Source organism: Rattus norvegicus, assembly GCF_036323735.1.
Source record: "Rattus norvegicus strain BN/NHsdMcwi chromosome Y unlocalized genomic scaffold, GRCr8 chrY_unlocalized_28, whole genome shotgun sequence".
In the NCBI taxonomy this organism is placed as follows: domain Eukaryota; kingdom Metazoa; phylum Chordata; class Mammalia; order Rodentia; family Muridae; genus Rattus; species Rattus norvegicus.
Genome location: NW_026947387.1, coordinates 78,701 through 105,795, shown reverse-complemented (window position 1 = coordinate 105,795; position 27,095 = coordinate 78,701). Strand labels below are relative to the sequence as shown.

The window sequence follows — 27,095 nt, the reverse complement described above, 5'->3', positions numbered from 1 at the left end:
CCTTCTTCCTTAGGACCTTTTCTTCTTGACAAAAAGAGTAAAGGTCATGAGCTCTCAGGAAATCAACTGTGCCGTTCATAACACTTGGTATTGGAATAAAGAAATAAATGATATAAACCCTCTGACATCCAGGAACCAGAAGAACAGGGAAGTCCAGATGCTCCAGCTCTTGATTCCCATATGTGGAAGGCTCAGATCAAGTCTATTTCTTCATCAATACCACTCAACCCCTACCAAGGGCTCTCTGAGCTTTTCCAAATACCACTTATTTTTTTCTTTTTTTTAATACTAAGACAGAAGGCCAGCTTACTTCTGCCCATTGCTGATCTCTTCATCCTGTTTGTTCTCACTCCCACATGGCTGTTTACTCTGAATCAGTGGCCAATTAGTAAACCAGAGAGGTACTGAAGAAATATCGGAGAGGCAGATCCTGTCAGGACAATACTTGTTACATCACAGAAGAAGCTGGGGATCTCCAGGATACAAAAGATTTTTCAGGGAGGCCTAATGATGATGTCACTGAGAAATGCCATGTCCTTAGCTGCTGAGCAGCATTCCTTTCATTGACCAGATTCGAGGGTGTCCTTTCCAGGAGAGTCTCCTATTACACAGTTGAAACCTTTACATACTCCATCTCTCTAAACCTAGAGACTTCTCTCTGCTTCACTAGTAGTTAAAAGCTCTGAATGGAGAAAGTTAGTCAGGGTCTTGGCATGGGTAGAAAACATTTAGGAACATGGAATATAGGAGATCTTCTAGATAATACTTATATCCCCAGGTTCATACCTGTGACTCAGTTCAACATTCTAAGTATTCTGTTTCCCAAAGGCCAGTATTTCCCTACAGACATTTAATTGAATGAATATTGTATTTCAATTTCTTATTGAAAATTCGTTGATAGGGGACTTTGAAAATATTCCTCAATGTGTACTCAAAAATTCTGTTTTCCAATTCCATTTTCTGCAAAGGTTTTGGCAACAAAGGAGGCCCAACTATAGAGTAAGCATAACACTGTAAATACTGTATACCTAATTCAAATTATAAATTCCCAAATCCTTATTTTAACAAAAAATTACCAGATATCAGAAAAGCAAAGCACAACATGGACTATTGAATTCGGTACTCTAGTCCCATTTGATATCAGTTCTGCAATATCTACCTTCCTGAGTTTCATTCCCATACTTGAGGGTTTTGAGTATTTTACCATGATTAGTTATTAAGGCCAAACATAAGATATAGGAGGCTGGGCATCTAGAGGAATGACTTGAGGACCAGTGACGCCTCAATTTAAGAAGTTTCAAAAAACAGGATGGAGTCTATTTGGTGTTGCCATTTGTGGATTCTACAGTCTTGACCTAGATATGCAGAACCCATGTCAAAATTCCAGCTAAACTCAGAGCTGTAGGAGCCACCAAAAGTACATACATATACATCAGCCACCAAAACTAGACAAGATTGCTGAAGGTAAGTGCATTCTTCCAGGAATCAGATATAGATATTTCCTGAGAGACACAACTAGATTATGCCAAATACAGAAGTGAATGCTAGTGGCAAACCAGTGAACTGAAAATGGACTTCTTGTTTGTAGATTTTCAGGAAAGATTACAAGAGCTGAAGGGGCTTTAACACCATAAGAACGACAATGCTAATGAACCAGAGCTTTCTGATACTAGACCTATGTTCAAGAATGTACATGGACAGAGTTATGGCTCCAACTGCATATGTGGAAGAGGATGGACTTGGTGAGTACTAATGGAAGGAGAAGTCCTTGGTCCTCCCTAGGTTTAATTCCAAGTTCCAGGGAATGTTAAGGGGTAGTAAGAAGGGTTATAGAAGACGGGCAGGGGGACTAGATAGGGATGTTATGGGCCAGAAAATGGGAAAGGACATAACAATTTAAATGTAAATAAAGGAACATCCAGTTAAAAAAACCAATAAAATTTGCTAAAAATTGAGAGATATAAAAGAAAAAAAAACCTGCCAACTAATCATAAGTATTGACTTGGAAATCTAAAATGATAGACAGAGTAATACTAGTGGAAAGACTGAGATGATGAAGTCTGAAATAGAGCACTTCTCTCTCCAAGATAGAAGTCTCAGACAGAGAGAAACTGGACAATAGGTATCCAAAGCACTGTAGAGTTTACTCTGAGCTGAGGACACAATACTTGTCCATCCCATCTTCCTTAGTAACTTTCTCTTTTTGACAAAATGTATAAAGTCCATGATCTGTCAGGAATACAACTGTGTCCTTTACAACACATGACTTTTGGAATATAGAAATGAATGATATAAAGTCTCTGACTACCAGGAAGCAAAAGATCAGGGAAGTGCAGATGCATCTGAGAGTCTCCCAGTTCCTGTTTCCCTTATGTGGAAGGCACAGAAAAAGGCTATCTCTTCAGTGATATCACTCAACACCTAACAAGGACACACTAAGCTTTCCCAAGCACCTCATATTTCTTCCTTGTTTTTTATACCAAGACATAAGTCAGCTTCCTTCTCCCCATATCATATCTCTTCATCCTCTTTGTTCTAACTCCCAAATTGTCTCTGAATTAGAGGCCAATTAGTAAACCCTAGAGTTATTGAAGGAAAATCTGAGAGGCAGTTGCAGTCATGACAACAGAAGGAGGTAGGGCTCACCAGGTTATAAGAGAGTTTTCATGGAGGTCCTAATGATGCTGTCACTGAGAACTACCGTGGTCTACTTGCTGAACACTTTTCCTTACATTGACCAGATTCGAGAGTGCCCTTACCAGGTATGTCTCATGTGGCACAGGACACCTGTATGTACTACATCACTCTAAAGTAGAGACTTCTCTATGCTTCACCAGTGGTTACATGCTCATAATGCAGAAAGTTATTAAGGGGCATAGCATGGGTAAAAACGGTTTAGGAACATGGAGTGTAGGAGATTCTTGCAGATATTAGTTTTATTGACAGGTAATTCCTGTGACATACAGTTCAATTTTCTGGGTTTTCTCTCTTTCCCAAAGGCCATATTTTCTCTAAAACCTTTAATTGAATGAATATTGTATTTCAATTTCTTACTGTAATTCCTTGATAGGGGATTTTGTAAATGTTCCTCAATGTGGAATCAAAAATTCCATTTGCCAATTACATTTTCTGAAATGATGTTGGTCAGAGAGGGGGCCCAGCTATAGAGTGAGTATAAGAGTGTGAATACTGTGTACCTACTTCAAATGATGAATTCCCAAATCCTTATTTTATCAAAAAAATTACCAGTCATCAGGAAAGCAAAGGACAATATGAAGTTTGAATTCAGTCCTCTAGTCCCATTTGATATCAGTACAACCCTTTGTACCTTCCAGTGTTCCCATGGCCAGACTTGATTGTTCAGGACTTTTTACCATAATTCTTTCTTAAGGACAAATGTAATCTACCAGATGATGGGCGGGGAGAAGAATGTCTTGAGGACCAATGAAACATCTTCTTCAATAGGTTCATAAAAACAGGAAGGAGTCTATTTGCATTGTCATTTGTGAATCCTACATTCTTGACATAGTTGGGCAGAATCCATGTTAACTTTCCATTGAACCATTTAGGTGTAGGAGCCACCAAATGTATATATGTATACATCAGCCAACAAAACTCGATAAAATTGATGAAGGTAAGAAATACATCCTGCCAGTAATTGGATATAGATATTTAGTGAGAGACACAGATACAGCATGTCGAATACAGAAGTGAATGCTGGTAGCAAACCATTGAACTGAAAACGTACCTCTTTTTGGTAAATTTAGAAAAAGGATTAGAAGATCTGAGGGTGCTTTCAACCCCATAAGAACAACTAAGCCAGTGAACCAGAGCTTTTGCTTACAAGACCAATATACAAAGAAAGTACATGGACTGGCCTATGGTTCCAAATGCATACGTTGCTGAGGACGGCCTTTTTGGGCAACAATGGACATGAAGCCCTTGGTCCTCCCTAGTTTGTCTCCCAGTTCAAAGGAATGTCAACAAACAGAAAGACTGGTTAGAGAAGTAGGAAAAGAGAACAAGTGGGATCTGAAGGGCAAGAAACTTGGAAAGAAAATTATATTTTAAATGTAAATATAGAAACATCCAGTTATTAAAAGCAATAAAATTTGCTAAAATGAGAAACATAAAAGAGAAGAAAGTTGCCAAGTAATCGCACATATTGACTCAGAAATCTGAAGTGGTATTCAGAGTAATATTATTGGAGAGACTGAGATGATGAAGTCTCAACTACAAGTATTTCTCTCTCCGAGATATCAGTGTCAGACACAAACTGCAGTATAGATATGCAAAACATGGAGGAGTTTACTCGGAGCTCAGTACTCAATACTTGTTTTTCACTACTTCCTTAGGACCTTTTCTTCTGACAAAAAGAGTAAAGGTCATAACCTCTCAGGAAAACAAATATGCCCTTCACAACACTTGCCTTTTGGAATAGAGAAATGAATGATATAATCCTACTGATTTCCAAAAACCATAAGAACAGGGAAGCACAGATGTATCTGACAGGCTCCCAGCTTCTGATTCCCATATCTGAAAGGCTCAGATAAGGCTATCTCTTCAGTGATATCACTCAACACCTACCAAAGACTCACTGAGCTTTCCTAAAAACCACATATTTCTTCCTTGTTTTTTATACCAAGACAGAAGACCAGCTTCCTTCTCTCCATTTCCAATCTCTTCATCCTCTTTGTTTTCACTCCCCTATTTGCTCTAAATTAGAGGCCAATTAGTAAACACTAGAAATACTGAAGTATTTCTGAGAGGCAGTTGCAGTCAGGACAACAGTTGTGACATCACAGAAGAAGTTATGGCTCTCCAGGTTACAAGAGAGTTTTCAGGGAAGGCCTAATGGTGATGTTAGTGAGAAATGCCATGGCCTACCTGCTAAACAATTTTCCTTACACTGACCAGATTCGAGGGTGCCCTTTCCAGGTCCATCTCCTGTAACACAGTGGGAACCTTTAGGTACTCCATCTCCCTGAAGCTCGAGACTTCTCTCTGCTTGACTATTGGTTACATGCTCTGAATGGAGAAAGTTAGTCAGGGTATTGGCATGGGTGGAAAATATTTATGAGCATGGAGTGTAGGGGATACTTCTAGATAATATTTTTATTGACAGGTCATTCCTGTGACATACAGTTCAATTTTTTAGGTTTTTTATGTTTCCCAAAGGCCAGTATTTTCACTACACACATTTAATTGAATGAATACTGTATTTCAATTTCTTATTGTAAATTCCTTGATAGCGTATTTTGTAAATATTCCTCAATGTGTACTCAATAATTCGGTTTTCCAATTTCATTTTCTGCAATGATTTTGGTCACAAAGCGTGCCCAGCTGCAGAGTGAGTATAACAGTGTAAATACTGTAATCCTACTTCAAATGATAAACTCCCAAATCCTTATTTAACAAAAAATTACCAGACATCAGGAAAGCAAAGGACAACACGGACTATTGAATTCAGTTCACTAGTCCCATTTGATAACAATACACTCTATCTAAAATCCAGTGTTTGCATGCCCAGACTTGAGTAAAGGATAATTTACCATGATTATTCTTAAGGCCAAACATAAAATACCCGATGATCGGTAGGGCAAAAAAGGTTTTGAGGACCAGTTAAACATCTACTTTAATAGGTTCATAAAAACAGGAGAGTCTATTTGAAATAGTCATTTGTGAATTCTACATTATTGACATATTTAGGCAGAATCCATGGTAACATTCCACTTAACCACTTAGGTGTAGGAGACACCAAATGTATATATGTATACATCTGTCAAAAAAACTAGATAAAATTGATGAAGGTAAGAGGTGCATTCTGCCAGGAACCAGATATAAATATTTACTGAGAGACACAGATATAGCATGTCTAATACAGAAGTGCGTGCTGGTAGCAAACCAGTGAATTTAAAATGGACCTCTTGTTGGTAAATTTTGAAAAAAGAATTAGAAGAGCTGAAGGTGCTAACAAACCCATAAGAACAACGTTGCCAATGAACCATAGACTTTTTATACTAGACCAATATAAAACGAAAGTACATGGACTGACCTATGGCTCCAAATGCATATGTGGCTGAGGATAGCCTTTTTGGGCAACATTGGAAAGAGAAGCCCTTGTCTTCCCTAGTTTGTCTCCCAGTTCAAGGGAATGTCATGCGCTAGAAAGGCTGGTTAGAAAAGAAGGAAATGGAACTGGTAGGGAACTAATGGTCAGGAAACTGGGAAAGGAAATAATATTTTAAATGTATATATAAAACATCTAGTAAAAAAGAAAAAAATTGCTAAAAAAAAAAAAAAACATGAATGATATAAAAGAGAAGAAAGCTGCCAAATATTCTAACATATTGACTCAGAAGTGGAAGTCAGGTTAATACTAGTATAAAGACTGAGATGTTGAGGTCTCAACTAGAAGCACTTCTCTCTCCCATATATCAGTGTCAGACACAAGGTGCACTATAAGTTTCCAAAGCCTTGAGGAGTTTAACTTGAGTTAGGGACACAATACTTGTTTTTTCTTCTTCCGTAGGTCCTTTTCTTCTTGACAAAAATAGTAAAGGTCATGAGCTCTCAGGAAATCTACTGTGCACTTCATAAAACTTGGTTTTGGAATAAAAAAATGAATGATATAATCCCTCTGTCATCCAGGAACCATAAAACCAGGGAAGTCAAGATGTTTCTGAGAGTCTCCCAGCTCTTGATTTCCTTATGTGGAAGGCTCAGATCAAGGCTATCTCTTCAGCGATACCACTCAACCACAACCCAGAACTCACTGAGCTTTCCAAACGACCTTGTTTTTATACCAAGACAGAAGGCCAGTTTCCTTTCCCCTATTTCCAATCTCATCATCCACTTTGTTATCACTCTCCAATTTTCTCTGAATTAGGGGCCAATTATTAAACCCTAGAGTTCCTGAAGGATATCTGAGAAGCAGTTGCAGTTATGAGAACAGTTGTGAAATCACAGAAGAAGGTATGACTCTCCAGGTTACAAGAGTGTTTTCGGGAAGGCCTAATGGTGATGTCACTGAGAACTGCCATGGCCTACATCCTGAACAGCTTTCCTTACATTGACAGGTTCGAGGGTGCCCTTTCCAGGTCCGTCTCCATTGATGCAGAGGAAACCTTTACGTACACCATCTCTCTAAAGCTAGAGATTTCTGTCTACTTCAATAAAGGTTACATGTTCTGTGTGGAGAAAGTTAGTCAGGGTCTTGGCATGGGTAGAAAAGATTTAGGAACATGGAGTTTAGGAGATTCTTCTAGATAATACTTATATTCCCAGGTTCATTCCTGTGACTCACTTCAATATTCTAGGTATTCTCTGTTTCCCAAAGGCCAGTATTTTCCCTACAGACATTTAATTGAATGAATATTGTATTTCAATTTCTTATTGAAAATTCATTGATAGGGGACTTTGTAAATATTCCTCAATGTGTACTCAAAAATTCTGTTTTCCAATTCCATTTTCTGCAATGATTTTGGTCACAAAGGGGGCCCAACTAAAGGGTGAATATAAAAGTGTAAATACTGTGTACCTACTACAAATGGTAAACTCCCAAATTTTTATTTTCTTGAAAAATTACCAGACATCAGGAAAGCAAAGGACAACATGGACTATTGAGTTAAGTTTCTTGTCCCATTTGATATCAGTACTACACTCTCTAGCTTCCTGTGTTGTGAAGGCCAAAAGTAAGATACCGGATGATGTGCAGGGAGAAGAATGGTTTGAGGACCTGTTAAAGGTCTACTTCAATAGATTATAAAAACAGGAGGGATTCTTTTAAAAATTGTCATTTGTGAATTCTCCATTCTTGAAATAGTTGTGCAGAATCCATGTTAACATTCCTCTTAACTACATAGGTGTAGGATCCACCAAAAGTATATATGTTTACATCAGCCAACAAAACTAGATAAGATTGATGAAGGTAAGAAGTGCGTTCTTCCATGAACTGGATATAGATATTTCCTGAGAGACAGAGATACAGCAAGTCAAGTACAGAAGTGAATGCTAGTAGCAAACTAGTGAACTGAAAACGGACCACTTGTTAGTAATTTTTGAAAAAAAAATATTAGAAGAGCTGAAGGTGCTTTCAACCCCATAGGAACAACAATGCCAATGAACCACCACTTTCTCATACTAGACCAATATACAAAGAACGTACATTGAACCTATGGCTCCAAATGCATATGTGGCAGAAGATGAGATTTTGAGCAACTTTGGAAAGGAAGCACTTGTCTTCCCTAGCTTGTCTCCCAGTTTAAGGGAATGTCATGCAGCAGAAAGGCTGGTTAGAGAAGAAAGAAATGGAATGGTTAGGAATTTTATGGGCAGAAAACTGGGATAGGAAAGAATATTTTAAATGTAAATATAGAGAATTCCAATTAAGAAATCAATAAATTTCTCTAAAAATAAAAAAAAGAATGATATAAAGGAAAAGAAACCTGCCAAGTAATCACACATATTAACTCAGAAATCCGAAGTGTAATAGTAAAGTAAAATAGTGAAGTAATTAAATAGTGAAGTAGTCAGAGTAGTACTCGTGGAAAGTCTGGGATGATGAAATCTCAACTAGTAGCACTTCTTTCTTCCAAATATCAGTGTCAGACAGAAACTGTACTATAGATATCCAAAGCATGGAGGAGTTTACTCAGACCTAGGGACACAATACTTGTTTTCACTTCTTCCTTATGACCTTCTCTTCTCGACAAATTGAGTAAAGGCCATGAGCTCTTAGGAAAACAACTGTGCCCTTCACAACACTTGGCTTTTGGAAGTAAGAAATGAAGGATATAAACTCTCCAGGAACCATAAGAACAGGGAAGTCCAGATTCTTCTGAGGGTCTCCCAGCTCCTGATTCCCTCATGTGGGAGGCTCAGATCAAGGCTATCTCTTCACCCATAGCACTCAACCCCTATATATGTCTCACTGAGCTTTCCGTAGGACCATATATTTGTTCCTTGTATTTTGTACCAAGACAGAGGACCAGCTTCTTTCTCCCTATTTCTGATCTCTTCATCCTCTTTGTTATCACTCCCCAATTTGCTCTGAATTTAGAGACCAATTAGTAAAACCTAGAGTTACTGAAGGAATATCTGAGAGACAGTTGCAGTCACGACAACTCATGTGGTATCACAGAAGAAGCTAATGCTCTCCAGGATAGAAGAGATTTTTCATGAATGAACTAACTATGATGTCTCTAAGACCTGCCATGGCCTATCTGCTAAAGAGCTTTCCTTAAATTGACCAGATTTGAGGGTGCCCTTTCCACATATATCTCCTATTACACAGTGGAAATGTTTACGTACTCCATCTCTCTAAAGCTAGTGACTTCTCTTTGCTTCATTAGTGGTTACATGCTCTGAATGGACAAAGTTAGTCAGGGTCTTGGCATGAGTCGATAAGATTTAGGAATTTGAGTTTAGGAGATTCTTCTAGATAATATTTTCTTTCCCAGGTTCATTCCTGTGACACACAGTTCAATTTTCTTCATTTTCTCTGTTCCCAAAGGCCAGTATTTTCCCTACGGACCTTTAATTGAATGCATGTGTATTTCAATTTTTATTGAATATTCCTTGATAGGTGACTTTATATATATTCCTGAATTTGTACTCAAAAATTTGCTTTTCCACTTCCATTTTCTGCAATGATTTTAGCAACAAAGGCGCCCAGCTATAGAGTGATTATAACAGTGTAAATAGGGTGTACCTACTTCAAATGGCAATCTCCAAATTCCTATTTCATCCAAAAATTTCCAGATATCAATAAACCATAGGACCACATGGAGTATAGAATTTGGTTCTCAGGTCCCTTTTGATCTCGGTTCCTCAATATCTCTTTTCCAGTGTCTCAGGGTTAGATTTGAGGTTTTTGGATATTTTACCATGATTCTTTCTTGAGGCCAAACATAAGATAGAGAAGGATGGGAAGTGATAAGAATGGCTTCAGGACCAGGGAATCCTCAACTTCAATAGTTTCATAAGAACAGGAGGGAATCTATTTGCCAATTCTATTTGTGGATTCTACATTCTTGACCCAGTTGCACTGAATCCATGATAAAATTCCCCCTAACTTCATACAGTAGGAGCCACCAAAAGTATATATATATATATATATATATATATATATATATATATATATATATATATATATATATATATAATCAGCCACCAAAACTAGATAAGATTTAGGAAGCTAAGTGCATTCTACCAGGAACTGGATATAGGTCTTGCCTGAGAGAGAGCTGGAGCATGTCAAATACAGGAGTGAATGTTAGTGGCAAACCAGTGAACTGAAAACAGACCTCTTGTTGGTAGGTTTTGAGAAAGGATTACAAGAGTTGAAGGTGCTGTTAACCCCAAAAGAAAAACAATGTCAATGAAACAGAGCTTTCTGGTAATAGACCAATATTCAAAGAATGAACACGGACAGACCTATGGCTCCAAATGTATATTTGGCAGAGGATGGCGTTGCTGGCACCATTGGAAGGAGAAGTCCTTGGTCCTACGTTGGTTTGTCACCCAGTTCAAGGAAATGTCAAGGGGTAGAAGTATGGTTAGATAAGAAAGAATTGTGACAGGTAGTGATCTTATGGGCAGGAAACTAAGAAAGGAAATAATATTTTAAATGTAAATATAGACTCATCCACTTTAAAAACACTAAAATTTTATAAAAAATAAGAAAGAAAGATATAAAAATAAAGAAAACTGCCAACTAATCACAGTTATTCACTCAGAAATCTATAGTGGTATTCAGAGTAATACTAGTGGAAAGACAAAGATGATGGAAGTCTCAATTAGAAGAACTTCTCTCTCCCAGATATCAATGTCAGACACAAACTGCACTATAGGTATCCAAATCTTGGAGGAGTTTGCTCTGAGCTGTGGACATAATACTTGTCCATCCTTCTTCTTTAGGACCTTTTTCTTAGGACAAAAATAATAAAGGCCATAGCTCTCAGAGAAACAACTGTGCCATCTCAAACTCTTGGCTTTGCAATAAAGAAATGAATGATATAAATCCTCTGACATCCAGGAACCATTAGAACAGGGAAGTCCAGATGCTTCACTGAAGCTTCCAGATCTTGATTCCCATATGAGTAAGGCTCAGATCAAGTCTATCTCTTCAGTGATACCACTCAACCCCTACCAAGGGCTCTCTGAACTTTCCAGTACCACTTATATCTTCATTTTTTTTAATACTAAGACAGAAGGCAAGCTTCCTTCTCCTCTTTTCTGATCTCTTCATCCTGTTTGTACTCCCTCCCAAATGGCTGTTTTCTCTGAATAAGTGGCCTATTAGTAAACTGGAGAGGTACTGAAGGAATATCTGAGAGGCAGTTCCTGTCAGGACAATACTTGTTACATCACAGAAGAAGCTAGGGCTCTCCAGTTACAACAGATTTTTCAGGTGGTGCCTATTTATGATGTCACTGATAACTGGCAGGGCCTACCTACTGAACAGCTTTCCTTACATTGACCAGATTCGAGGGTGTCCTTTCTAGGTCTGTCTCCTTTGGCACAGTGGAAACCTTTATGTACTCCATCTCTCTAAAGCTACAGAATTCTCTCTGCATCACTAGTGGTTACATGCTCTTATGGAGAAAGTTAGTCAGGGCCTTGGCATGTGTCCCAAAGATCTAAGAATATGGAGTGCAGGAGATTCTACTGGATAATAATTTTATCCCTAGTTCCATTCCTCTGGCTTATAGTACAATTTCCTCAGATATCTCTCTTTTCTAAAGGCCAGTATTTTGCCTACAGACCTTTAGTTTAGTGAATATTTTATTAAAATTTTTTGTACATTCCTTGATAGTGGAATATATATATATATGTATATATATATATATATATATATATATATATATATATATACACATATATATATTGCTGAATGTGTACTCAAATGTTCTATTATCCTATTCCATTTTTTTGTTATGATTTTGAAACAAAGGGGCCCAGCTCTATAGTTCTGAATATCTTGTATTTACTTAAATGATAAACTCCCAAATCCTTATTTTATCCAAAAATTACCAGATATTAGTAAAACAAAGGACAGCATAGACTATATGATACATTTCTGTAGTCGCATTAGATAGCAGTTCTCTAATATCTATCTTCCTGTGTTTCAAGGGCCAGACTTGAGGGTTTTGGATGTTTTACCATGATTCTTTCTGCAGTCCAAAAATAAGGTTCATGTCATGGGCTGAGGGATGAGGGGCTTGAGGTCCAGTGAATCTTCTACTTCAATAGGTTCATAAGAATAGGATGGAGTCTCTTTGGCTTAGTCATTTGTGGATTCTAAATTCTTGACCTAGTTTCACAGAATCCTTGTTAAAAATCAACGAAACACCCTAGCTGTATGAGGCACCAAATATATCTTAGCCATTCTGATTGGTGTGCTGTGGAACCTCAGGATTTTTTTTTATTTCCATTTACCTAGTGGCTAAGAATGTGGATATTCCTCAGTTGAGAATTCATTGTTCAGCTCTACACACACACACACACACACACATACACACACACACACACACACACACACACACAGACACACACACACACTCAGCAACCAAATGTAGATAAGACTGATGAAGCTAAGTAGTCTATGCTGCCAGTGAACTGAAAACGGACATCTTTTTGGTAGAGTTTGAGAAAGGATTAAAAGAGCTAAAGGTGCTTTCAACCCTATCAGAACAACAATGATAATGAACCAGAGATTTCTGGTACTAAACCAATATTCAAAGACTATACATGGATAGAACTATGGCTCCAACGGCATCTGTGGCAAAGGATAGCGTTGTTGGTCACCAATGGAAGGAGAAGTCCAATGGAAGGAGAAGTCCTTGGTACTGCCTGGGTTTGACTCCAAGTTCAAGGGAAAGTCAGGGGGCAGTAAGGTGGGTTATATAAGAAGGTTAGCGGATTTAGATAGGGCAATTATGGAAAAGAAACTGGGAAAGGAAATAACATTTGAAATGCAAATGTAGAAATATCCAAATAAAAAAGCAATAAAATTGTATTAAAAATAAAAAAAAAATGAAAGAAAGAAAAGAAACCTGCCAGATAATCAAACCTATTGACAGAGAAATCCAAACAGTCACTGTCTGGAAATGGTATTCAGTGTAATACTAATGGAAAGACTGAGATGATGAAGTCTCAACTAGATCCCTTCCAGATATCAGTGTCAGACACAAATTGCACTACAGGTATACAAAGCTTGGAGGCATTTACACTGAGTTGAGGACACAATACTTGTCTTTTCTTTGTTTCTTTGGACCTTTTTCTTCAGGGCAGAAAGAGTAAAAGCCATGAGCTCTGAGGAGAACAACTGTGCCCTTCCCAACAACTAGTTTTGGAATGAAGAAATTGATTATATAAACTCTCTGAATTACAGGAACCATAAGAACAGAGAAGTCCAAATGCTTCTGAGAGGGTCCCAGCTCCTGATTTGCATATGTGGATGGCTCAGATCAAGGCTATCTGTTCAGCAATGCCAGTCATCCCCTACCAAGGAGTCACTGAGTTTTCCCAAGCACACATATTACTTCCCTTTTTTAGACAAAGACAGAATGGCAGTTTCCTTCTACCCATTTCTGATCTTTTCATCCTCTTTGTTCTTACTCCCAAATGGATGTTTATTCTGAATTAGATGCCTATTACTGAACCCTAGAGGTACTGAAGGAATACCTGAGATGCAGATGAAGTCATGACAACAATTGTGACATCACAGAAGAAAAATCTCTCCAGGTTACAAGAGATTTTTCAGGCAAGGCCTAATGATGATATCACTGAGAACTGCCATGGCCTACCTGCTGAACAGCTTTCCTTACATTGACCATATTTGAGGGTGCCCTTTCCTGATATGTCTCCTGTGACACAGTGGAAACCTTTATATCCTCCATCTCTGTAAAACTATAGATTTCACTTTGCTTTATATGAGATTACATGCTCTGAACAGAAAAAGTTAGTCAAGGGCTTGGAATGGGTAGAAAAGGTCTTTTAACATAGAATGGATGGGATTCTTTTGGATATTAATGTTATTCCCAGGTACATTTCGTGAAATACAGTTCAATTTTGTTTCTCTTCTCTGCTTCCCAAAGGCCAGTATTTTCACTACGGACCTTCAATTGAATTAATATTGTGTTTCACTTTCTTACTGTACATTCCTCGATATGGGACTTTATAAATATTTCTGAATGTGTACTCAAAAATTCCGTATTCCAATTCCTTTTTCTGCAATGATTTTTGTAAACAAATGTGGCCTAGCTCTAGAATGAGTATAACAGTGTACATATTGTGTACCTACTTGAAATGATAAACTCACAAATCCTAATTTTATCCCAAAATTACCAGACATCAGTAAAGCAAAAAACAACATGGACTGTAGAATTCGGTTCTCTAGTCCCATTTGATACCAGTTCTGCATTATCTACCTTACTGTGTTCCCGTGGCAAGACTAGAGTGTTGTGGATGCTTGACTATGATTCTTTCTTCAGGCCAAACATAAGATTCACGAGGTTTGGCAGGGTGAGGAATGGCTCGAGAGAGAGAGAGAGAGAGAGAGAGAGAGAGAGAGAGAGAGAGAGAGAGAGAGAGAGAGAGAGAGATGTAGACGGAGATGCAGGTGTAGATGTAGATATAGATATACAGATATATATATGTATATATATGTATATATATATGTGTGTGTGTGTGTGTGTGTGTGTGTGTGTGTGTGTATCAGCCACCAAAACTAAATAAGATTGATGAAACTTAGAATTGCATGATCAGAAGATATGGATATAGGAGACACAGCTGGAACATGTAAAATACAAAAGTGAATGGTAGTAACAAAAAAGTGAACTGAAAGCACATCTCTTGTTGGTAGATTTTTGAGGAAGGATTACACGAGCTGAAGGAGCTTTCAGTCCAATAAAAAAGACAATGCCAATGAACCGGAGTTTTATTGTACTATATGAATATTCAGATATAGTACATGGATAGACCTATGGCTCCAACTTCATATGTAGCAGAGAATGTCCTTGCTGGGCACCAATAGAAGGAGATGCCCTTGGTCTAAACTAGGTTTTATTACCAATTCAAGGGAATGTCAAAGGGCATAAAGGGAAATTATATAAGAAGTGTGGGGGGACGGGGAGGGATCTTATGGACAGGAAACTGGGAAAGGCAAAAATATTTGAAATGTAAATATGGAAAAATCAAATTAAAAAGCAAAAAAATTGCTAAAAAATAAAAAGAATTAAATATGTTAAAGATATGAAAACTGCCATCTAATCAGACATATTGACTGAGAAATCTGAAGGGTCACAACCAGGCAATGGGAGACAGAGTAATATTAGTGGAAAAATGATATGATGAACTATAAACATGTCTCTCTCCCAAATACCAGTAACAGAGACAAACTGCACTATAGGTATCAAAATAATCGAGGAGATTACTGTGAGCTGAAGAGATAATATTTGTCTTTCACTTCTTCCTTAGGACCTTTTTCTTCTGGGCAAAAAAAAAATAAAAGCCATCAGCTCTAAGGAAAAGAACAGTGCCCTTCGCAACGCCTGGTTTTTGGGATAAAGATATTAATGATATAAACTCTCTAACAGGAACCACTTGAAGCAGGGAAGTCCAGAAGCTTCTGACACGCTCCGAGCTCCGAGCTCCTGATCCCATGTGTGGAAGGCTCAGATCAATTCTATCTCTTCAAGGTAACTACTCAACTCCTACCAAGGACTCAGTGAGATTTCTCTGGGTGGACATATTTCTTCCTTTTTTTTATACCAAGACAGAAGTCCATCTTCATTCTCCCCATCTCTGAGCTTTTCATCCTCTTTGTTCTCACTCCCAAATTGATGTTTCCTCTGAAATAGAGGCCAATTAGTAAAACCTATAGGTGCTGAAGGAATATACGAGAGGCATTGCAGACATGACAACATGATATCACAGGAGAAACTAGGGATCTCCAGGATACAAGAGATTTTTTCATGGAGGGCCTAATGATGATGTAACTGAGAATTTCCATGGCCTACCTCTAAACAGCTTTCTTTACATTGAGCAGTTTCGAGAGTGCCGTTTCCAGGTATGTGCCCTGTAACACAGGGGAATCCTTTATGTACTCCGTCTCTCTAAAGCTAGAGACTTCTCTTTGCTTCATTACTGTTTACATGTACTGAATGGACAAAGTTAGTCTTGGCAGGGGTAGAAATGATCTAGACACACAGAGTAGAGGAGATACTTCTGGATAATAATTTTATTCCCAGATCAATTCCTGTGACATACAGTGCAATTTCCTAGGTTTTCTGTTTCCTAAAGGACAGAATTTGCCCTACAGTATTTTGACTGAATATTGTATTACATTTTCTTATTTTACTTCTTTTATTGGAGACTTTGTATATATTCCTTTGTATATATATTTGTGTACTCAAAAACTGTATTTTCCAATTCATTTTTTGCACTGATTTTGGCAACAAAGAGGTTCGAGCTATAGAGTAAATCTAAGACTTTAAATATAGTGTACCTAATTCAAATGATAAACTCCCAAATCCTTATTTTATCCCAATATTACCAGACATCAGTAAAGCAAAGGACAAAATGAACTACAGATTATGTTTCTTGTAGTCCCATTAGATATCAGTACTCTAATATCTGAATTCCTGAGTTCTCAGGGACAGACTTGAGGGTTTTAAATAAATTACCCCGATTCTTTCTTCTGGTAAAACATGAGATTCAGGAGGATGGGCAGGGAGAAAAATCACTTGAGGTCAAGATAAACCTCAACTTCAATAGTTTCTTAAAAACAGGAGGGAGTCTATTTGACATTGTCATTTGGGGATTCTACATTCATGACCTAGTTTCCCAGAAACCATGTTAAAATTCCACCTAACATCCTAGCTGTAGGAGCCACCAAAATATGTGTTTGTGTGTGTGTGTGTGTGTGTGTGTGTGCATACATTTTCTATATATTTTATATATATATATTTCAGACACCAAAATTAGATAAGATTGATGATGCTAAGAAGTGCATGCTGTCTGGAAAACAAGGGCACTGGAGAAAACTTCCTGAAGAAACCATGGATCTAAGATCAAGAATCAACAAATGGGATCTCATAAAACTGAAAAGCTTTTGAAGGCAAAGGATACTGTGGTTAGGAAAAAACAGCAACCAACATATTGGGAAAAGATTTTGACCGATCCTACAACAGATAGAGGGCATATATATATATATATATATATATATATATATATATATGTATATATATATATCCAAATTATACAAAGAACTCAAGAAGTTAGACCGCCGCAGGGAGTCAAATATCCTATTAAAAAATGGGGTTCAGATCTAAACAAAGAATTCACAGCTGATGAACACGGAATGGCAGAGAAACACCGAAAGAAATGTTCAACATCTTTAGTCATAAGGGAAATAAAAATCAAAGCAACCCTGAGATTTCACCTCACACCAGTGTGAATGGCTAAGATCAAAATCTCAGGTGACAGCAGATGCTGGCGAGGATGTGGAGAAAGAAGAACACTCCTCCATTGTTGGTGGGATTGCAGACTTGTACAACCATTCTGGAAATCAGTCTGGAGTTTCCTCAGAAAATTGGACATTGAACTACCTGAGGATCCAGCTATACCTCTCTTGGGGATATACTCAAAAGATGCCCAAACATATAAAAAGACACGTGTTCTACTATTTTCATAGCAGCCTTATTTATACTTTCCAGAAGCTGGAAAGAACCCAGATGCCCTTTAACAGAGGAATGGATACAGAAAATGTGGTACATCTACACAATGGAATATTACACAGCTATCAAAAACAATGCCTTCATGAAATTCATAGGCAAATTGATCGAACTGCAAAATATCCTGAGTGACGTAACCCAATCACAGAAAAACACACATGGTATGCACTCATTGATAAGTGTCTATTAACCCAAATGCATGAAATATCCTAGATGCACAGAACACGTGATACTCAAGACAGATGATCAAAATGCGAATGCTTCACTCCTTCTTTAAAAGTGGAACCAGAATACACTTGGCATGGAATAGGGAGGCAAAGATCAAATGAGCGGCAGAAGGAACACCCATTCAGAGCCTGCCCCACATGGGGCCTATACATATACAGTCACCCAATTAGAAAAGATCGATGAAGCAAAGAAATTCAGACTGACAGTTACCACATGTAAATCTCTCCTGAGAGTCACAGTCAGAATACGGCAAATACATAGTTGAATGCCAGCAGCAAACCAATGATCTGAGAAAGGGAACTGCGTTGTAAGAATCAAAAAAAGGACTGGATGACCTTGAAGGGGCTCGAGACCCCATATGAACAACAATACCAACCAACCAGAGCTTCCAGGGAGTAAGCCACTACCCAAAGACTATACATGGACTGACCCTGGACTCTGACCTCATAAGCATCTATGAATATCCTAGTAAGAGCACCAGTGGAAGGGGAAGCCCTTTGTCCTTCTAAGACTAAATCCCCAGTGAACGTGATTGTTGGGGGGCTGGAGGTATTGGGGGGAGGATGGGAAGGGGATCACCCATATATAATTGGTTAAACAATGGACACCTTTACATACTACATCTCCCTAAAGTTAGAAACTATTTCTTGCTTCATTAGTGTATACATGCTGTAAATGTAGAAGGTCAGGCACTGGGCATACAGAGAAAGGATCTAGGAACATGGGGTGAAGTAGATTCTTCTGGACAATCATTTTATTCCCAATTCCATTCCTCTGACATACAATTCAATTTCCTAGGTTTTCTATGTTTTCCACAAGCCAGTATTTTTTCTACAGACCTTTAATTGAATGAATTTCACATTATATTTTCTTATTTTACATTCCTTGATAGGGGACTTTATAAATATATTCCTGAATGTGTACTCAAAACTTGTTTTCCACTTCCAATTTTTAAATGATTTTTTCAACAAAGGGGACTCAGCTATAGAGTATAATAATTTATTTTTTTTTGGTTCTTTTTTTTTTTCGGAGCTGGGGACCGAACCCAGGGCCTTGCGCTTCCTAGGTAAGCGCTCTACCACTGAGCTAAATCCCCAGCCTGAGTATAATAATTTAAATATTATGTACCTACTTCAAAGGATAAACTCCCTAAACCTTATTTTATCCAAAAATTACCAGACATCAGTAATGCAAAAAACACCATGGAGTATAGAATGCAGTTCTCTAGTCCCATTAGATATCAGTTCTCATATATCTACTTCCTGTGTTCCCAGTCCCTGACCTGAGGGTTTTGGATGTTCTACCATGATTATTTCTACAGGCCAAACATAATATTAAGGAGGATGGGCAGTGAGCGGAATGGCTTTAGGTCCAGTAAAACCTCAAAACCAATATGTTCATATGAACAGGAGGGAGTCTATTGGTCATATTCATTTGTGGATTATAAAATCTTGACATAGTTGTGCAGAATCCATTTTAAAATTGCACCTAACCAGCTGTACGAGCCAACAAATGTATATTTACTAGCCACAAAAACTAGATAATGTTGATAAAGCTAAGCAGTGCATTCTGCAAGGAAGCTGATATAGATCTTCCCTGAGAGACACAGGAAGAACCTGTCAAGCAGAGAAGTGAATGCAAGTGGCAAACCAGTGAACTGAAAACAGACCTCTTGTTGGTATATTTTGAGAAAGAATTAAAGGAGCTGAAGTGGTTTTCAACCCCATAAGAACAACAATGCCAATGAACCAGAGCTTTCTGGGTCTAAACCAATATTCAAAGACTAAATGGACAGACCTATGGCTCCAACTGGATATGTAGCAAAGGATGGCTTTTTTGTGCATCAACAGGAGAAGCCCTTCATCCTCCCTGGGTTTGACTCCCAGTTCAAGGGAATGTCAAGGAGCAGTAAGGGACATTGTAGAAATGGGGAGAGGGACAGTTTAGGGATCTTATGGGCCGGAAATTGGGGAGGAAATAACATTTGAATTGTAAATATAGAATTATCCAATTGAAAAAAGGAATAAAATTTGCTAAAAAAAATAAAAGAAATTAAAGTAAAGAAATCTGCCACCTAATCACACCTACTGATTCAGAAATCTAAAAGGTCACTGTTAAGGAATGGAACTCAGATTATTACTAGTGAAAAGACTGAGATGATGAAGTCTCAACTAGAAACAATTCTATCTCCCAGATATCAGTGTCAGACACAAACTGCAAAATAAGACCAATTTTTCCCTAAGTTTCAAACCACAGATGAAAATCACCACGTGATTCAGGTAGTCTCTTTACTCTCCTTAAAACAAACTTAAGCACCTTCTATTGTTGTTGTAAAAATTAATAAAAATAAAAAATAAAAAATAAAAATGAAACAGTAAATGTTTTTCTCTGGTTGGTTTACCCTGCTTGGGTTCCACACCTCAGTGCCCCAGATATCTGCTTGATATCTTGGCAGAAACACAGCCCAGCCACACACTTTCTTACAGTGAGACTCTTACATATAAAAACACACCACACAATAATCTTATTTCCAATTGGTAAGATATAATTGCCCACTTAAACATACAAAGCCCGGTACCATCTATCCCTTGCACCTTATATTTACCAAGTCTCCAGCTTCTCCCACAACGACTCCTTGCTTCTCCTCTCTCTCTCTCTTTCTTTACTCACTCTCCCAAATATATCAACCCTTTCATGCTTTAGTTTCTCTTTCTCTTACAAAGACTCCTAGCTTCTCCCCTCTCTCCATCTCCTGTCAATTCTAACTCTTCTCAGTTCCCCATCCTGTCTCTAAACCTTTCCCTTCTCCTCCTAGCTTCCTTCTCCTCCCCTATCTCCATCTCCTGTCTCTTCTAACACTTCTCAGTTCCCCATCCTATCTCTAAACCATTCCCTTCTCCTCCTTGCTTCCTTCTCCTCCCTTCACACTCCCAACTGTGCCATCCTCTCCCCCTCCTGCTCAGGTTCCACTGGCTCAACTGTCAGCAACTGTCCTCTCTAACCCTATTCTCTGAATCTAATCCCCCTCTTGCTCCTGACTTTTCCCTCTGTCCAAATCTCACGCTCTTGCCTTTATTTAACAAATTCAGAAAATTTCAAGGCAAACCACAACATTCTATCAATTCTAAAATCAATATGCAACTTAAAACTCAGGGCTTTAGCCCAAAATATATCCATCACTTAAGCTCTCTACCCGGAGCCACAGATTTTTCTTTAACCTTAATAACTTCTACAATATATGTCTGCATTCACTCTGCCTGCTGTTACAGACATTTATCACAACTCTCAACTTGGTGGTAGTGACTAATTTTTCCTTATCTAAGTTCTGAAGCTTTTATGAAAATCCCCCCTGTTTCAGGAAATGTCCCTACACTCTTCTTTCTAAAACCAAATTTTATCACTTTTTAATAATACCTTTAATAATGAAGTACCTTGTGTAGCTAGGATTTAATCCCAAAATTCACTTGGAGCCCACCTTAAAAAGAATATGAGTATCCTGAAAAACTTTCTAAACAACTTTCTTTAAAAAGCAGCTTTAATCTCTTAACTCTCTGAGCTGCCCTTACTTATCACAGAGCAGCGGACCTACAACCTGTCAGTACAGGCTGCTTCGCTTTTTCATTGTTTGAATTCCTGGCCTTAAGTTATCACATGCCTTAACATAGAGCCTGTGTCCTCTTACTTAGAAAATAAAACTTTTCAGTAAACTCTAAGGAATGCTATTGGATTCTTGATCATCACCTTGGTTCATGATCTGTTGTAAAAAGAGAAAAGAAAAAAGTAATGTTGCCTTTACCCCGCTAGCACTGGCACCATATTGTCCCATGATATCTGGTAGATATCTTTGGGAAAACACATTCCCACTCCTTGGCTGCCCAGTGTCTCTTGCTGCCACACACTTTCCTATCCTCAAACCCTCATGTAAAAGAACACACAACACAATAATTTTGACCCAATTAATAAGATATAATTGCCCACTTAAACAAACAAAGCACTTTACCATCTATCCCTTAGGAACATTAATACCAACCTGTAAATACAGAGAGCAGAATCTTGACTTCACCTTCAATGGCTTCTCACCCTCTCCTCTTCCTGTCTCTCCCTTTTCCTCTAGTCTCCTCCTCTTTTTTCAAACATCTCTCCCACCCATCCTTCCTTCTCCTCTAATGACAGGATTCCTTCTATCCTGTTCCTGCCCCCCACATGTACTTTACAAATTCAATGGGAGGTGGTTCTTGTGAAGTCACCTGAGTTCTGAGTACAAGACTAGGCAACTATCCTTGGGCCAGTGGATTTAGCATCAAAATACAGATAACTTCAGGGCAAACCACAACAAGTAGCTTTGATATCCTAGTGAAATCTTTCAAGCCGTTAAAAATTGCAAATGTGAACATGTACTAATTTTCTTCTCCTGCTTGATGGTGAAAAAAGTGGTACCCAACACTGTATGAGACCTAGTATTACATAATACACGTAGAGAAAACAAATTACTCCCAAGGCCAACGTAACTTCATAAGTAAGCAATTTGTTATAAAATAACAAAGAACAAACAAAGTACTTTTTTCAGTTGGTTTCCCTTCACTGTAGGCAGCAATTTGAATTTCTAGAGCAATGGTTAAGTATTGTATTATTTATCATTAAAAGTACCCTCATAAGAATCTTAAAAAAAAAAAAGAAATCTAAACATCTGTATAAAAACGTCATATCTGCTTTAAATGATCAGAATATACGTCTGTGATTGGAAATCCTTATTAAATCTTATCAGGAAGCTGAGGGTAAAACTGGGTCAGAAATCAGTCATCAACACTCCAGCTTCTGTGACAGTCACACCATTACCTGTACCACCATTGTTCTTGATCCCTGACCTTAAAAGGTCCCAGCCTTTCCGAACTTCAAATTGTTCCATATATATATATATATATATATATATATATATATATATATATATATTACATCAGAGACAGTAGTGAAAACATCTTAGCCAGCTTCACGAACAATTTTATTTTCCCAAAAGCTTTTTAAGGGTTGTGGTCGTCTCTGACCATTGTACATTTCTTCAGGCAATGATGGAAGCACTGATCTGCCCCAGAGGCAATCCCTGAATGACCTTGACCACTGTTATTGCCAATACCAATGGTGCTGCCTTTTGAGTGGTGGGAATCTCCATGAGGATTTTCATGCACTTCTTAGATTAAGAGAGATATGAGTGGTATAACTGAGCAACACTCTGCATGAAGTCCTCGTTGGGTTCATGACTCACCAATGCCAAATGAGACTGTGCTGAAGAGTGGGCCATAACCCAGGAGTTCTAAATCTCTATGCCATTTCTCCTTCTCAGGCCTTGGCCATACTCCATGTCAGAACCAAATTTGAACCATTCTTTTACCATGGATAGAATTTCAAATACTCTACTGATAGTGGGCATCCTTACATTGTCCTTGACTTTAATGGAATTGCTTTATGTTTCTCTCCATTTAGGTTGATGTTGGGTACCGACTTGCAGCTCATTGCTTCTATTATGTTTTTGCATAGGACTGGTATCCCTGCTCGCTCTTATCCTTTTAACATGAAAAGGGTTTCGAATATTTTTGCAAGCCTTTTCAGCACCTAATCAGATTATCATGTGATTTTTTTTTTATTTTCATTAGGTAGTGCATTATATTGATGAATTTTCAGAAATTGAACCATCCCTGCCTCCCACTAGAAATTAATAATTGCACAGCATAACCTACAGAAGTGTTCTCATATTCACACACATACTCTAACAGCTCCTCCAAAAAACAAAAACGAAACATGTTAACAAAAAAAGCCATGCACCCTACAGAACATATCTAATACTCACATACACACTCAAACATCCCAATCGAAAAAACAAAAACCAAAAAACATGCAATCAAAAAAAAAATAACCATGCTTCGACAACATCAAAATAGAATGAACTAAATATCACTTATCATTAATGCCTTTAAGCATTAATGGCCTCTACTAAATAGTAAAAGAACACAGGCTATCACAATGGATTTAAAAACAGGATCTATCCTTCTGTTGCACTCAAGAAACACAATCCAGCAACTGAGATAGACACAACCTCATACAAAGGTGTTTGAAAAGCTTTTCCAAGCAAATAGACACAAGAAACAAATGGCGTAGATATTCTAACATCCAGCAAATCAGACATGCAACCAAAAGTAATCAATAGAGTTGGGGAAGGACAATTCATATGCATCAGAAGAAAAATCCACCAAAATGCAATCTCGATTCTAGATGACTATATGCCAAAGACAAAGGCAGCAATATTGCTGAAGCTTAAATATCAAATTGAACCTCACAAATGAGTAGTAGGGAATATCAATGTCCTACTCTTACCAAGGGCAGGCCATTGAGACAGAAATTAAAAAAAATGATGTAACTAACACGGGGTTCAATTAAGTTGACCTCACTGATATCTACATAATAATTCACCTGAATACAAAAGTAAACACTCTCCTTTCAGTACCTCATGGAACCTTATCCTAAACTGACCATGTTCTCACACTCTAAAAAAGCCACAAGGGATACAGAAAGACTGTGCTAACCATTGTATTTTCTCAGATGACAATGGATTAAAACTGGACTTCAACAATAAGAAAAAGGGTATAAACTCATTGAAATTCAATAACTCGCAACTGAAGAACCATCAGTTCAGAGAAGACATAAAAAAAAGCATTCCTAGAATTCAAAGAAAATGAAGGCACAGCTTCTCCAAACTTAAGGGAAATAAGGAAAGCATTGCTAAGAGGAACATGCATATGCAGCACAACGCGCTTTCATAAAGAAACCAGAGAGAACCAACACTAGCAACTTCCCAGCACACCCTAAGTCTCTAAAATAAAAAGAAGCAAATACATATTAAAGGAGGAGACAGCAAGAAATAATCAGACTCGGGGTGAAAGTGGTACATCAGAAACAAAGAATACAAAGATCAACAAAAAAAAATAGCTGGTTCCTTGGGAACATCAACAAGACAGACAAACCCTAAGACAGATAATGTACTAGGAGGAGAAATAGCATCCAAATCAGAAATGATCAGGGAGCCACATCGATGGACACTGATGAAAGTCACAAAATCCTTAGGTCTCACTTCAGAAACCTGGTGGTTACACAATTTGAAGCTCTGAATGAAATGGATGATTTTGTAGATGGATAACACTGACCACATGTAAACTGAGGTAAGATAAACTATGTAAATAGCTCTACAACACCTAAAGAGACAAAAGAGTAATTAAAAGTTTCCCCACTGAAAGAGCCACAAGGCCAGATTGTTTGAGCACAGAGTCCTACCAGATTTTCAAAGAATTCTCAACATACTCCAAAAAACAGAAACAGGAGGAAAATTGCCAAACTTATTCCTTGACAGCACAGTCACCCTGACACCTAAATCACAAAAGGACTTAACACAGCAAGAATTTCAGACGAACTTCCCTTAAGAACATAGGTGGAAAAAATACTAGGTAAAATTATAGAAAACAAAATCCAAGGACACATGAATATTCCATCCAGTGCCATCTAGTAGGCTTCCTCCTGTAGCTGCAGGAGTGGTTCAGTCTATGAAAATCGATCAAAGTGATTCACCATATAAGCAAACTGAAGTGTAAAAAATTCTGCCCTCAGCATTTCACATTAACTTGTGAGCTACACATGGAGTTAAACTTTGTTTAAGTTGCATATAAACCAATATATATATATATATATATATATATATATATATATATATATATATATATACCTATATATATATATATATATATATATACCTAGCTATACTACTCCTGGCCTTATAACTGAAAAGACCTCTGCCATACCTCAAGGACATGTGCTCCATAAGTTTCCTTACTGCTTTCTTCATAATAAGAAGGAAATAGAAATAACCCAGATGCCCCTCAACCAAAGAATGGCTACAGAAAATGTGGTTCATTTATAGTATGGAATACTATGCAGCTATGAAAATGAGTACATTGTGAGGATGTAGTCAAGTAGATGGAATGAGAAAGTATTGTTCTGAATGAGGTAATTGAGACACAAAATAACATGTACATATTCCCTTAAAAGAAGGTATTAGCCATAAAGTACAGAATTCACAAGCTACGATCTACGGAACCAAAGAAGCTAAAGAAGAAGAAAGGCCTAAGAAAATGCTTAAATTTCACTCAGAAAGATGAATAAAATAATGAGAGTAGGCAGATGGAAGGAAAGGATTGGGTGGTGAGAGGATGGGAAGGGAAATGGGGTTTGAGAATCATTTCTTGGGAGAGACGGGCAAGAGGGACAGAGGGCCAAGAGAATAAACTGAAATCAGTGACTGTCCAGGGTGGGTGATATCTGTATTATTTGCCTGCAATCTGGGATGTGTGAGGCTACCCCAGCATCCATGAGGGTGACTTTAGCTGAGATTCGTAGCAGTGGGGATACGGGTACTGAAATGGTCACTTTCCATAGCCACAGAGGACCCAAGGTGGAAGGATAATAACCCAAACACACTCCCAAAATTTTGACCCAGAATTTGTCCTCTCTATAAGAAACACAAGTACAGAGATGGAAGAGGAAATGAGGGAATGGCGACAAGGTAAGTGGCCGGATGTGAGACTTATCCTATGGGCAAACGGCAAACCCTGACATTATTAATGGTCCTTTCTTATGTTTGCAGACAGGAGGGTAGCATTATTGTCCTCTGCAAGACTCAACAGAGCAGCCGACTGACACACGTGCACAGACATACGGCCAAATATCGAATGGAGCTCAGTGAGTCTCACTGAAGGGCTGAGGGAAGTGCAGACAGAGACAGAGGAGCACAATGGTCCTCACGTGGGGTCACTAAACCAGTCGCTTGTCTGTGGATCCTGTTCTCCTACCCGGGCTGCGTTTTCAGGACCTGGTGGGAGACGATGAATGTAGTTGAGTAGAGACTTGATGTGCCAGGGGAGAGGGTGAACCCAGAGGGGTCCTCCACTCTCTCAGATAAGAAGGGGAGAGGATAGAAGGAGGGCGTATAAATGGTAGGAGCCTGGAGGAGTGTGGTTCCAGGGCAGCATTCAGAATGCTACCTGGTGAATAGATGCAACCATTCTAGCAAGGGACTCAGGCATGACA

General features: G+C 38.2%; 1 long non-coding RNA gene across 2 annotated transcripts; it reads left to right on the top strand.

Moving 5' to 3' along the window:
• Positions 1-883: 883 nt before the first annotated feature.
• Positions 884-27,095, top strand: LOC134484675 (uncharacterized). 2 transcript variants are annotated; one of them, XR_010062305.1, is made up of 3 exons: positions 884-1,742; positions 15,484-15,704; positions 26,653-27,095. It is a non-coding gene; the product is annotated as an uncharacterized LOC134484675 (long non-coding RNA). The 2 variants fall into 2 exon arrangements; XR_010062306.1 differs by lacking the exon at positions 26,653-27,095 and adding an exon at positions 16,980-17,201.